Here is a 13,479-nt window from a genome sequence, read left to right as displayed (position 1 = left end):
TCTGAGCAAATCAGTCGCGATAATGGCATCGTGCTCAAGTTAAGTTTAAATATATTTTTAAACTCACGCGATAAGACACGAACACTTTGCAAAATTTGCTCTGTGTACACGCCCTGATGGTTTTATACCATTCTTTTCTATTTGAGGTGATTAAAATTTTACCCAATTTCTAAAAGCGGTGGTGGTGGCGAAAACCGGCTTGCCGTTGTTGGCCTCCCTTATGTGGACTGCGTCACGACTATAGCCAGGATGAGATGAGATAGTGATTAAGTGAGATGAGATCTAGGGCAGTCACCGCCAGAATTAGTGAGAACTCCGAGCATAGTCTTTGAACGAGGCTAGATTCCTGGAGAAAGCAGACGAGGCTCCAAATTTTGGAGAGTCTTTCCGTGAAAGAGCCTCTGGGATGTATATAGGAAGTGCAACTTCGCTACATGACACGTTCAAGACAAACTGTCATTCAAATTGACATACAGTTACAAGTGTGAGGGGGGGGGGGGGTACCTCCGTGGATACGCGCGACGTCTCGATGTGCGGGTGGTAAAAGCGGACGTCTGCAAGGCCGGTCGCATAAAAATCGTGCGTAGAAGCGCGCCTAGGAGGAGTGTGTGGATATCCGCAGGAGTAGCGGCCTCAAGTAAACATTAGTCTCTCTGCCGTCGTTCCTTCATGCAGCCGTAACTGGGTGTACTGAATGACTACGAAACGGCGTCCAAGCGTATCATGCGTTGGGTTGTTGTACAGTGAGCATCTATTATTGGACAACTGAGAACGGTATACCGTTTCAAACAGTTTGCGTGCTCAGAAATATAAATGCGCTCGTCACGTGACATTGGCCGTTGCGTATCCTAGTATAGCTCAGGCACCGTGCGGAGCGCAGTGTTGTCCATGTTATCCCTCCTCACCTCTATAGATATAGTTCTCTTTCGTGATTTCCTGAAAATAGGAACTGTGTGCCAATCTGGATAGACAGAGTTAACCAAGATAAAGTACGGCTGTTGGTCCGATTACGAAAAATGGAAAACCGTTCGTTCCTAAACGTTGTCAATACACTCTTAAAGCTGAGCTTCGCCGCATAGCACGCTCTTTGCCAACCGCCATCGCAAACGACGTCGTTCTGCGCTCCGATTGCTTAATAAACGGGGGCGTAAGCCTTTTTGTGACACTTATGTAGTTATGGTAATGGTCACAAAAGACGTACATCCCGCGCTTTCCACAAACCTGGGTGAACATCCTGTACCGCGGAAGTTCTTATGCGGAACTATCTACAAAATCTCCTAACCTTGTGCGTTGTCTCCAAGAAACGGGCCGTGCGCAAAGACCCCTCTAGCATACCTTCCATCTACGGCGCATTTTTGTCGAATCGGTTTTGTTCATCGTGCACATACCTCACCTTCACCATGTTTTCTTTTCTACACTCTTAAAAATGAACTTCACCACACAACGCGCATGCTATACGGTGAAGTTCATTTTTAAGAGCGTATAGTCGTGACGATGCCCACTCGCGTGTGGCCAACAATGGTAAGCCGATATCGACATCACCCCCCCCCCCCCCCCCCCCCCCCCCTCTCAACGGCAAGCAGTTCCATGACGACCACTACCGCCACCTTCCGTGTTAAGAGCGATACCCTATTCTGCCATTCTCTTGAGCCGTCGGCGAATATCCAGGGCTTTGAATCACACTTGGAAGGCATATTTACTAAAAGTGGTACAACAAAACTGCTGCTTCGAAATTTTTAAGAAACTTCCAATTACATGTATCAACAAAGTTTATAGGCCGCTACGAAACTATACCCATACCGACGAAGCTCAGAAGGCGGCCATCGCGACTGTGTTTTTTTTTTTTCGGCAATTTTCGCAGCTTGTTCACAAAGAACTGGACCAACTCTCAATTATCATAAGGCTGCAGCACATAATACTTGATGTTAACTTTGCCTTGAGTTTGAGGGAAAACACAAGACGAGAAGTATACACACGACAGATATACGATGATACGATATCAGATTCACGATGTCACGATTCTTCTCGTCCTGTGTTTTCCCTCAAACTCAATGCAACGTAAAGTCAACACCAGCTAGCTTTCCTGTTCCTGTTATGTTCATACATAATAGATATTACAATGCAGAACTAGGATCCCAAACGCAATTTTATTCTTTCTGTCTTCACTCTAATCTCCGCTCTTCATATTGGTAACGTATGCTTCGCTTACTCCAAAATTCGGAAGAGTATCACTCGGAGCAAAAGTTGGGAGACGGCGCATTGAGCCCCGAAAATCCGGTTTTAAAGAGTTTCTGTTTCTTTTTTGTTTTTTGTTTGTTTAATTGACACGGAGTTTTTTCTTGTCGCTGCACCATTTCTTGTTGTTTCTAAACACATTTCTTGTTTCGTTTTACGTATTACAATATGAAACATTTCTGCACCCTTCTGTACAACATTTTTCTCGCCACTTATTGCGCTCTGTAAGCTGCCCCGCTGCACCGTATGGTTATGAATTTTTTCTTTTGTACTAGGATACTAGGATCAGGTTGGGTATCACTACCTCAGTATCTGTTTTCTGCTTGTCCCGCTACGTATTTCGCTGCATTATCAAGTTTTTTCAACAACCGAAGCTCAAATTCTGCATGGAAGCTAACCGATGGTCTGAGTGGCAATGTTCTTAGACTTTGGAAAGTAACTGGTCTGAGGCTGGAACACACAAACAGACAATCACAACACAAGCCGTTGGAAAGAAAATGCCAGCGTGACCTAATTGGTAGGACACTTGACCAGCAATCAAGAGGTGCGTGGTTCAAATTCCGCCTCCATCAGGCGTTTTCGACGACTGACATATTTCAAATGTCTTATAATTTGCCAATTTTCCTAAAATAATCGCAATCATATGTAGATAAGGCCACGTTAGAGCACTGCACGGGCCTAATTTTCAGGCCCATTGCCCGGGCCTGGCCCGACGTCTTCTATATATTTCCAGCCCGAGCCCGGCCCGAGCGCGACTCCGCCGGCACGGGCCCAGTCCGTACCTGATTGTTTCCATGCTCAGGCCCGGTCCCAGCCCGCCTCTGCTCTATCTGTTCTCGAAGTTCGGAGGCGTATTTAGATTTACTAAAGAGCACAGCGAAGTCGGCCCAGGACGCATACTAACCCCTCTGTCCCCCACTCCTTCCAGCTGTCCTCTCTCCCTCTATCCACGTCTGTATGCCGCTCATAGCCACAGCTGCTTCGCGGCGCTAACACGGAATTAAAAAAAAATAAAGGGCATAGCGCTGCAAGGAAAAGGACGCAGCTAATTGGTGGAGAGTCAGGAGGTACACTCCAACGCAGCAGCGCCTGTGTTTCTCAGCCGGCAAGCCGCTCTGTGCTTGGTGCTTGCTTGCTTGGGAACGCAGCGGCGCGTGGGCGTACGTACATTGCGGATTAAGCGAGACTCATCGCGGCTCTATTGCACATGCTCCGGTGGTAATTCCTCTTTCTTGAACTCTCACGCGAACGAAATATATGTCAGAACACCTAACCTAACCGCTCTTGCCAGACTCTCATAAAAATGAAATATGTCAGAACACTTAATCTCACTGACCCTCGTGTCGGACCCTCACGAGAACGAAATATGTCCCCACATCTAACCTAACTGACGCTCGTGCAGGACCCTCAGCACGCCCATCACACCAATCGTCCCCAAATGTGTGTGAGTGCACGCGTGAAATCCAGACCCATTCACGAAATAAGCATGATGACATATAAAAAAGTTATAGTTCTCAGATGAGAATACTTGATACCCCATACCCAATGCGGAAAAAAAGTAACGGGAAAATTCAGCTGTCCAGTCTCGTGAAATATGTTCTCGTACACATGCCCGACCATGTCTGGCGTTGTCCAGCCCGTACCCAGCCCGGGCCCGGTGGCTGAAACCCGAGCCCGGCCCACATAAAAAACGCCAAGCCCGGCCCGGCCGACGGGCCGGGCTCGGGCTTTTGGGTAAGCCTGGGCTAGTACAGTGCTCTAGGCCACGTTATAACGAAGTCAACGGGACCGGAACGAAATTCGATATAAGTGGCAGTTCGATATAAGCGGAAGTCCCAGAAGAGCAATAGCAAGTAGCCACGGAGGCACGCGGAAAGCACGTTGGCCGTCAAGAACGAAAAAAAAAAATTAAGTATTAATTAAAGAAGTGAGCTGGACTTCCCGTGGCTTCCTTGCTAGGCGACTTGCAGTACAATTCGATTAAGCTGGTTTGAAAGGCGTGTATTTCGGCCGCGACTGCGTAAAACTTGGAATAAAGCGGTAATTCGAACATAGCGATTTCATTGTAACGGAAGTTTACAAATTTAGGGTGGTTGGTATAGGCTGAGAAAGTTGATATTATGGCAATGCACGGAAACAGGACACTGGCGACTAAAGGTGGCGTTTCTTGCTTTTATTAGTTTTGAGTGCAACGGTCGCCCTTGAGCGTGTTTATTTCCCATCAGTTTCCTGTTTGCGTGCGTTGCAATCATTAAGTTTCCTAGTCACAACAAACGCATATGTAAGTCAAAAACCAATTATCCGAAGTACATTAATTACCACACACGAGACCTCACGCAGGTCTCTTCTTCACGAGTCATTTGAATCGCAACAAATGCATCCACAAACTTGGACGTGGTCCCCCTCTTCCGAGAACCATCTTCGATATTTCCTCGGGCTTCTGGTAATCACTTTCAAACCCAAAGCCCTGTACAACTTCTTCGACAGCGGTCAAGATTGCCACTCTTACGCCCAAACTAAATCTTCCCCAGCGCCGCTCGGCATGTATTCTCACATTAATGCGACTCGGCTTTTATGTCGCCGTTAATGGCCACACGCAGCCATCAATGAGGACTAACGGCCTTTCCGGCCTCTGGATATACGAAGGAACGGAAAGATGTGTTTTTAATGCCCTTTTCTGTTCACTGCTGGGATGAGCCAAGAAACGCTGCGCGTACACGCTTGTAAGTTATGGGTACGGAGTCGTAAAATTTTATCGAGACGGAAGCCGCCGGCTTTTTAATGTGATTTTTTATTATACGGGGTGACTGGGTTTGGTGGTTCAGTGGCAAATCATCAAGTTCGCTGACCTTGGACGGCCGGGCACGTTCGTGTTTATCTGCTAATGTGGGTGTAAGGAACAACAGATTGATGACTTCGAGGAGGGGTCCACTGGTACGCGAGGTTCAAAGAGCAAAAAATTATAATCGCGGAATGAATGTCACCTTGAGACCAAAACAAAAATAATCATGGTGATTTATGCGGGAAAGAAACCACAATTGACGCTTTCGCTTTCTGCTGTTTCTGAGTACGTTCTCCATGATATCCGCAAACGATTTGTCCAATCATCGTGAAAGCTCGTTTGAAGAGACCAATCCGAGGCGACTTTCTTGACAAGGATGTGGAAAGTGTACAAAAGGACGCATCAACCCACTCAGCCATGCCTTTTCGCTCATACACTCTAAAAACAAAGCTTCACCGCATGGCACGTAGTGCGCCAACCATTGCCACGAATAATAGGGTTATTGCTTCCGATGCGAGGAGAGAAGGGGGCGTACGCCTTTTTGTGGCAATTTGGATATATGGTAATTGCCACAAAAAGGCGTACGCCTCCCTCTCTCCTCGAATCAAAAGCGATAACCCTATTGTTCGCAGCAATGATTGGCGCACCACGTGCCATGCGGTTAAGTTCTGTTTTTAGAGATTTTAGATAATAAGCGTCGCAACGGGTAAATACCGTTCCTTTTGTGGTGGTGTCAAAATAACGGCATCTTTCATTTCGCGAACAGAAATTTCTTGCAACTCTTCCTGATGCAACTCATTGAGTGATGGTATTCTCATTAAATGTTCTAAAGGCAGCTGTTGTTGCAGGTTGGTGACCCAGTGGGATACTTGCGCCTCAGCCCACACAAGGACTATTTGCATCCGCGTAGCCGCCTCGCATCTCCATCCATTGCAGCCTCCAACAGGTAAATACATACGCCACTTCCGTTCTTGCGCTACTTTCAAAATGAAATCAAGCACGTCAAACGATGGAGCATAGACGAAAACGAAAATCACGTTTCAAGTTTCGATGATTAAGCTCGAAAATGAAGTTTCTGGTGCGCTTACAGAATAAATGTAATACGTGAGATCAACCTCAATGTAATAAATTTTCTTTATACATGACTTTCTGCACACTTTCCAGCGTTCGTAAGGGGATTTTTTGTACATAAACACCATGTTTTATTCGATATAGACTCGACTGAAAAATGTCGTAACACTATCGCTAAAAGTGTTACGGCAACCATTATGTAGGGCATAGACGGGTAGAAATCCAGGGAACCGGTAGGGAAGTATGAAGCCGCCGATATTTCGAACAGAGACTGTTCTTCTTCTAGGCACCGTCCTCATCATTGGCATGGTATGTGCCATAATAATACCATGTAATACCATGCCAACGATGAGGACGGTGCTTAGAGGAACAGTCTCTGTTCGAAATATCGGCGACTCTCGTCCTGAGACAATTCCCTTCAAACATCATGTGGGGCAGTTTTATTTAAATGGAACACACGCGCCTCAAGCGTCGTTTTGTGTAGAATGTGCAGTTTGGGAACGAACGTTCATCTTCAGGGTTCGGTTCAGGTTCGGGTCTAGAGCAGAAAAAAATTAAGCTTCGAACCGATCTGAACCGGTGCAAAGCGGTGCACCAAACTAAAATTTTTCGTTCACTGATATTACCCTATTAGAAAAAACCATACAAGTGTCCGTTTGGCAGTCATACGGTATAACTGAACGGACTCCATACACTCTATGGACTGGTACGGACTCCGTACGCTGTATGGCATCCTATGGCAGTCCGTACACTGAATGGCCTCCTATGGCAGTCCGTACACTGTATGGCCTCCTATGGAGTCCATAGCCTGTATGGCCCCCGACCTTGCTGTATGGCATGGGTATGTGTGGCAGTCCGCAAGATGATGGGATGAGACGTGAGTGTTTGCTGAACGTAACACCAGCACAAAATGAACACAACTAGTGCATGTCAATTTGACAAAATTTATTGTCTTACAGCCTTTTTAGGAAGTCAGCCAAGTAGCCGTTAATTGGATCAATTCACTCAGTCAGACTTCTGCCTTTGCGGCTGGGCTTCGTGGCAGTGTACTCCTATGTGTTACTTCAATATTGTTTGCCTATTTTTAGATCCCTATCATGCGTCAACAAGTAAATATTGAATCATTTTATTCCTGCATATCAACGTATCCCATCTGCCCTTTATGGTAAATTAATCAAACATATATATGTTATTGAGTATAGCACTAGGCGAAATTCAATGATTGTTCCAAAGCCAGCCGGGTTCTGCTTCCTTAATTCCTGTTGCTAGCACCAGCGTATCTTTTTCTCCTCGAATGACAACAACTTTATATTATTATTATTATTATTATTATTATTATTATTATTATTATTATTATTATGTTATGTAAACAGTGCAAACAGCTTGATTGTGTGCCGTAAGCTAAAAAAGCAACGTAAACAAATCCGCTTTAACAGATTGCAGTTTGGAAAAATCTCTATGATAGTGGTGAAAGTGTTGCGGCATGCGCAAAGCAGCAACCATGTCACGGTGATGCGCACACAGCGCATTTTACATCTAGTCGTCCTTCGGCTAAATATGATTTCTATGCCTGCCAAGAGATTCCGTACACACAGAAGTTTGCTGTATGGACACCTGTACGGCCGTCACAGAAGTCCGCAAACTCGCTCTACGGACTTTGAACGGCTGCCATAGAGTTCCGTACACACTCTCTATGCAACCCGTACGGCCACCATAGAAGTCCGCACATGCCATATGGATTCCATTGGTGCACCGTAGCAGTCCGTACGCGTAGCGTTTGAGGACCATATAATTCCATAGCGTTCCATACCATTTCCATTCAAAGTCGTAAGAGTCCACACAAGTCCATACATAATCTGTATGGACTTTTATGGTTTTTTCCAACAGGGATAATTTTAAAACGTAGTCTCGATGGCCAAGTTAAGTACACCTGTAACTTTCTTTCACTCATGTGTCATCTCATAGCACTCCGCAAGAAGAAATTGGACTGACAGGTGTCGTGCTGCTAAAGCAAACCAAAGTATAGTGCGTTGTGCACCATGCTATCAGTGCGTTGACCTCGGCAAATATGTTACACGGTGAAAGCTTTAGCGGACCATGGTGTAAGTGAAGACGTGGCGGACTGCCATGCGTCCTTTTATGTTGAACTTCCTCACGTACTACTACGTTACGGTATGGGAATTGAACGCGGTGCTGTGCTTGGAAGAGAGCTCAGAATTCCAGGCACAACATTTACGACAACAAGGTGGCAGTATCTGTTGACAAATAAATAAATAAATGTGAGTCAGCAAAGCTCGGATTAAAGACGGGACATTTTACCGGGTGATTCTCACTTTCATGCGTGCTCGAAATCCACAAGTTGCTATTTGTTTCTTTGTTAACTCTCAGAGGCACTACAGACTGCCACGAATGAGACAGTACTTTGTACTAGATTGGTTGAGGAAGGATAAGAGCTTCACAGGAAGTGTCCCAAACAGCGGAAATCACGATAAGCTGACAGAACTAGTCTATCGCTTCAAGCAGCCCTGGGAAACTTGGTACACTGAAGGATGAAGACATTGAACCTAGCTCGTCGGCTCATGAACTTATCGAATTGCGCTTGATTTTTCTCAGAATGTGATGTCCAAGACGTAGTGGAATCTACACTAGTGACTACATACTCAAGACGTAGTGGACGGGGGGAGAAGACCTCGTCGGAATCTCTCAGTAAAGTTTTTCTCTTATTGTAATTCATATCGACAGCCATAAGTGTAAAACTTAAGAGCTAACGGAGAAATAAACTTTTAGTGTTAATCGTCCACCCCCGGTTGCAACCCCCCAAATTATGTGGCTTATGTAAGCCACCGTTCGTAAGCACCGTAAGCACCGTTCGCAACAAGGATTTCAACGGCCACCAGATATGCGGGAACCGGGATCATGCCAGCCGAGTTCCGTGGTGCTGCGACGGGCATGGGCCCAAGCAGCACACAATATTGAACAAACATTGGCACTATCCTGGTTTCATTGGGCGTAAGGAGGCCCAATCAATCCAATGAAGAGCCAATAAGTGGTAGTTTATTGGCTACATTGGTGTTATCTTGGCTCAACCGCAAGTACACAAAACTGAACAAATAAGGTGCATCATGTCAGAAAATGGCCAGAATACCATTGCCATTTAAGTTCGAAGCCATGCCGCCCATATAATTACGTTCTGGAATTTCTCAATGAACGATGACGCTTCAGTGGCGTTACATTGGTCTGCCGTCAAACTAAAGTGCCAGTGGAGCCAGCTTTCAACTAATGCGCCTTTATTGGCACTCCATTGGTAATCCTGAGTGAAGCAATGCTGTACTTTTAATATTCCCAAAACTCGTTATGTGAGGGGGAAAACTAGAATAATATTGATAAAATTTAACTCGTTGTCCCGCGAAATATTCTGGCAACAAATATTTCTTATTTGTACGGTCCATATGCTGCTAATTTTGCAATTATTCGACTTACACACTACGGCAGAAGCGGCAGTTCAAATAAGAAAACAATATTTGATAGGGATGAATACTGCTGTTACAAGTAAGGCGCCGTGAAGGTATTACAGATGCATTGTAAGTTGCTAAGACATTCATTGTACACTGTTATCCAAAAAGGTAGACATTAACTCCATATGAGGAGTAAATGGCTTGTCCCATAGCGAACCCCTCCAGGGGAGTTTTTTTTTTCACTCCTTGGAAGAGGAATATTCCAGTACTCCTTCTGCAGTGGAGTAAATTTACCGCTTGTGAGGAATTTTTCGTGTTGCACGTGTACACCAATTAAGGAGCAAAACTAGGTGAAATGAGGAGTGAATGACTCCCTTATAAGGAACACTTGAGCCACAAAAATGGCAATACTTTACACCATACACAGGAGTGTTTTTACACCACGTTCAACACCCCCTATTCCCTATCTATGCAGCTGATGTTATGGTCTAGTTACGAAGAGAGAGCTGATACAGGGAAAACATTTTATTTGCATCTCCTAAGTACATTTATACTGTCCCTTTTTTACTCCTACTGAACACCTTCTTGGATAACGATGTAAGTTGCTAAGACGAGCTTTACGCTCCCTTTTACTCCAGGCGCGGGTTGTGTGTACGATTCGCTAACTGTGCCAAAGATTCTGGCGGTAACCGCGATGTTTCGCTGCTGAGGGATGCTCGCATATGTTTTCTGTGATAGGCAGTTCAGTAAGACTACCCGGGTCCCAGTGGAAGCGAGATTTCACTACCGCGTGCCGCCGATGGCAGTGTTTCAGTATCTAGACGAAAAATAGGAATGAAAGAAAAAAACAATGCTTTGCGCTGTGATGATTGTTGTTGTGGAACCAATTAAAACTAGACTGCTGTAGCAGTTACTATAACTACAAATCATTCATATTTTTTATTGATTCACCACGGGCTTGCAACATTGAACCAATACTTTCAGTTTCATTGGCGCAATATCGGACAGAGTTGCACGGTCAATACTGGACAAATGTAATTTATATTGATTGCCAATATTGGACCAATGGTGGCGTGCTTCTTTGGAGTTAATTAATTGCAGTGGAAGCGTAGCTTGAGTTAACTAGATTACGAGAGAGAAAAAAAGAAATAAGACCCAGATCCTATGGAATAGCTCGTGAACTCTTCGAATTAAAGGGGCACTAAATAAAAAAGAGAATGAAAGATACTGTTACCTTGACAGCAGAACAAAAGGAACGTTGCGTGTCTTGCTGATTTAGTAGAAGAAAGCGCTTCCATCTCCCTCTTTTTCTCAGGAAGATTGCCAATACGGAGTGGGCATTCATTGTGAAATCGGTATGTCGATTTGTCCAATCATCGTGGAAGATGGTTTGAAGGGACCAATCCGAGGCTTCTCCACTTTGTCGCCCCTCTTCAGAAGAACTGGTGACTCACTCAGAACTGACCAAAGAAGCAACCCCTTTCCTTTTATGTTGGTTCGTGAGGAGACGCATCACTGCCCCTTTAAACGCACTGATCGAAAGTAACCGATTCGTTGTGTAGCATATTTCGAATGCAGACATCTCCTCAGCTGAACAACCGGGAACTGTAGACTGATTGCATCAAGGTCTGAGTTGAATTAGGCTGTGAGTTTTGCGCATACATGCAAAATGCAAAACTTCATCAAGCAGAGTGGCCTTATATTCTTTAGGGTAAAGCAGAAAAACAAACACGACTTTCGGGATCACGACGATCACCGGGATGGACATCACGAGACAAAGATGCTTAAAGCGGCTATCGCATCCGTCCTGGTCGATTCCGAAACTATAGGTCCGTTTTACTCCGCGTTCATCAACTGATAATAAGGCCGAAAATCCGAGGCGAATTGGTGGCGTTGTTCCTGTGCATTTTGACGCAACACAAAAGCAGACGACGCATAGAAAGAATATTCCGGGATTCCCTCTCTGAAAACATCACCCAGACAAGGCCAATGAGTGAGCGCCCTTTGGCGTGGATGAGACCAATCAGGGATGAGCTGGAGGGACCTTGGTAGCCTTGGCGACCGAGCGACAGGCGGGCGACCCGGAATCATATACTCTATTAGAAATGAACTTCACCGCATAGCACTCTCCTAGCCAATCATAATCTCGAAGGGTATCGTTATCTGGCGTACGCCTTTTTTTGTGACACTTATGCTGTTCATAACTGTCACGAGAAAAGGCGTACGCCTCCCGTTTTCATCAAATCAGGGCAGAGGACGATCGAGGTGATCGTTGGCTAGGAGAGTGCTATGCGGTGAAGTTCATTTCTAAGTGTGCATTGTACGGCGTCTCAGCTCTGTGATCGGCTTCCTGAATGTTATTTCTGGTTAGCATTCGGACGTGTTCGTGCAGCCAGCAGTGTAACACCGTGTTCCACGCAACATGGTCACGTCAGAACTCACACTGGTGAGTGAAAGTCGACCGTATTTACCGAGGACTTTTCACATATATTGCGAAGCAGACGACCTCGGAGACAATCGCTCCTAGGGTTGGTTACCGAAAATATTATTGTTTCCGGGTCCGTTTCCGGTAACTGAAAATCTCGGCTTTTCGTTTCGGTTTCTGTGTCCGTTTCTTTTTAAGAATTTCGTTTCCGTTTCCGAGGTGATTTCGGTACTGGTTTCTGTTTCTCATCCGGAACTCGTACTGTTTGCTTTTGGCTTTTTCATGTCAGTTACATAATGGACGCAAAACGACAGCCACTATAAACACAAACACTAAACACTTTAATGCAAAGTTCGTCACGAATCTTATACACCGCAAGTAGACGCTTGTCTAGGTTGCGGAAATACATGCCTGTAAGTTTCAAAAGTCTCCGATCGTGCGCGAAAATAACACGTCATCAAAAGCTTTCGCGTCCATCTTGATGTGCAGTGGGCTCAACGCGAAAGAAGGTCCCGAAAATAAACGAATGAATGAATGATGACTGGAAGAATAGTGCGGATATATATAATTTTCATATTAACGCGAAAACACTGAGGGAAACGTGCTGCGAATTTGGTTTCCTTTAACGTTACCACTTCTGAATTTCGTTTCCGTTTCGGTTTCTGGTAGTGGAAACTACAATAATTTTGTTTCCGTTTCCATTTTTGTTTCCTATTGAATTTCGGTAATTACCGTTTCTCGTTTCCGTTTCCAGAAGCCAACCCTGATCGCTCCCATTCGTGTACCTGGCATACGTCATCACGGTGTTAGCTGCAGAGGGAATGAGAATCTTTAGAACTCGTTTATTTAACATGCAAGCTGTTTTCCGAAGAGATACTATACATACATACGTTCTCGGATGCGATCGTCCCTTTACGAACTGTTTTAAGATATGATGTCAGCAGGTTTCTTTCCCGAACGATACAGTAAAAAACTGGTAGCTCCCGATAACGAAGTCATGGCAGGAAAAGCGCTACTTATAAAATTTTATCATAAGTAATCTGCTTCGAATAGAATTAAAATACTTTGCACGGCGACTCTGAAGATCATGCGAAAGTATACAAGAGCGTATATACTTCCGCTTCGGTTATGCCTGGACGCGATTAAAAGAAAAAAGAAATGAGCTATGGAATGTTTCAGTACATAAGGGTCGGTCACCTTACGCTTGCAATGTAGCGTGTTTCACTTTTACGATGTCGTGCTATAGAGAATATTAGAAAGTACATTGTCAGCACTCGATGTGCCCTCGTCTGGTGCGACACGGCTGTTCGTGCTTCTTGGCTACACATTCTTATTACTGCAAAGCGGAGACAATATAGTAGGACGAATATGCAATAAGGCAAGAACGGAGTGCTGTATTAATGAAGTCATCATACCAAAAAAAAACAACAACAACAATACAAAACAAAAACAACAACAAACAAAAAAAAAACAGAAAAGTGAAAATAGCGGAGGTGGTGAACTCAGATGAC

The 13,479-nt window shown here is 44.8% G+C and overlaps 1 protein-coding gene across 1 annotated transcript in view; it reads left to right on the top strand.

Annotated features, from left to right (window-relative positions):
• LOC135375704 (titin-like) overlaps positions 1-13,479 on the top strand; it is a 141,567-nt gene that overhangs the window by 80,151 nt on the left and 47,937 nt on the right. The window contains exon 2 of the mRNA XM_064608360.1: positions 5,866-5,963. The gene's annotated coding sequence lies outside the window, so the exon portion shown is untranslated. The remainder of the gene's footprint in view (positions 1-5,865; positions 5,964-13,479) is intronic.

Source organism: Ornithodoros turicata, unplaced genomic scaffold (genome assembly GCF_037126465.1).
Source record: "Ornithodoros turicata isolate Travis unplaced genomic scaffold, ASM3712646v1 ctg00000916.1, whole genome shotgun sequence".
NCBI classification, from domain to species: Eukaryota; Metazoa; Arthropoda; class Arachnida; order Ixodida; family Argasidae; genus Ornithodoros; species Ornithodoros turicata.
This window is presented reverse-complemented; position numbering and strand designations above follow the sequence as displayed.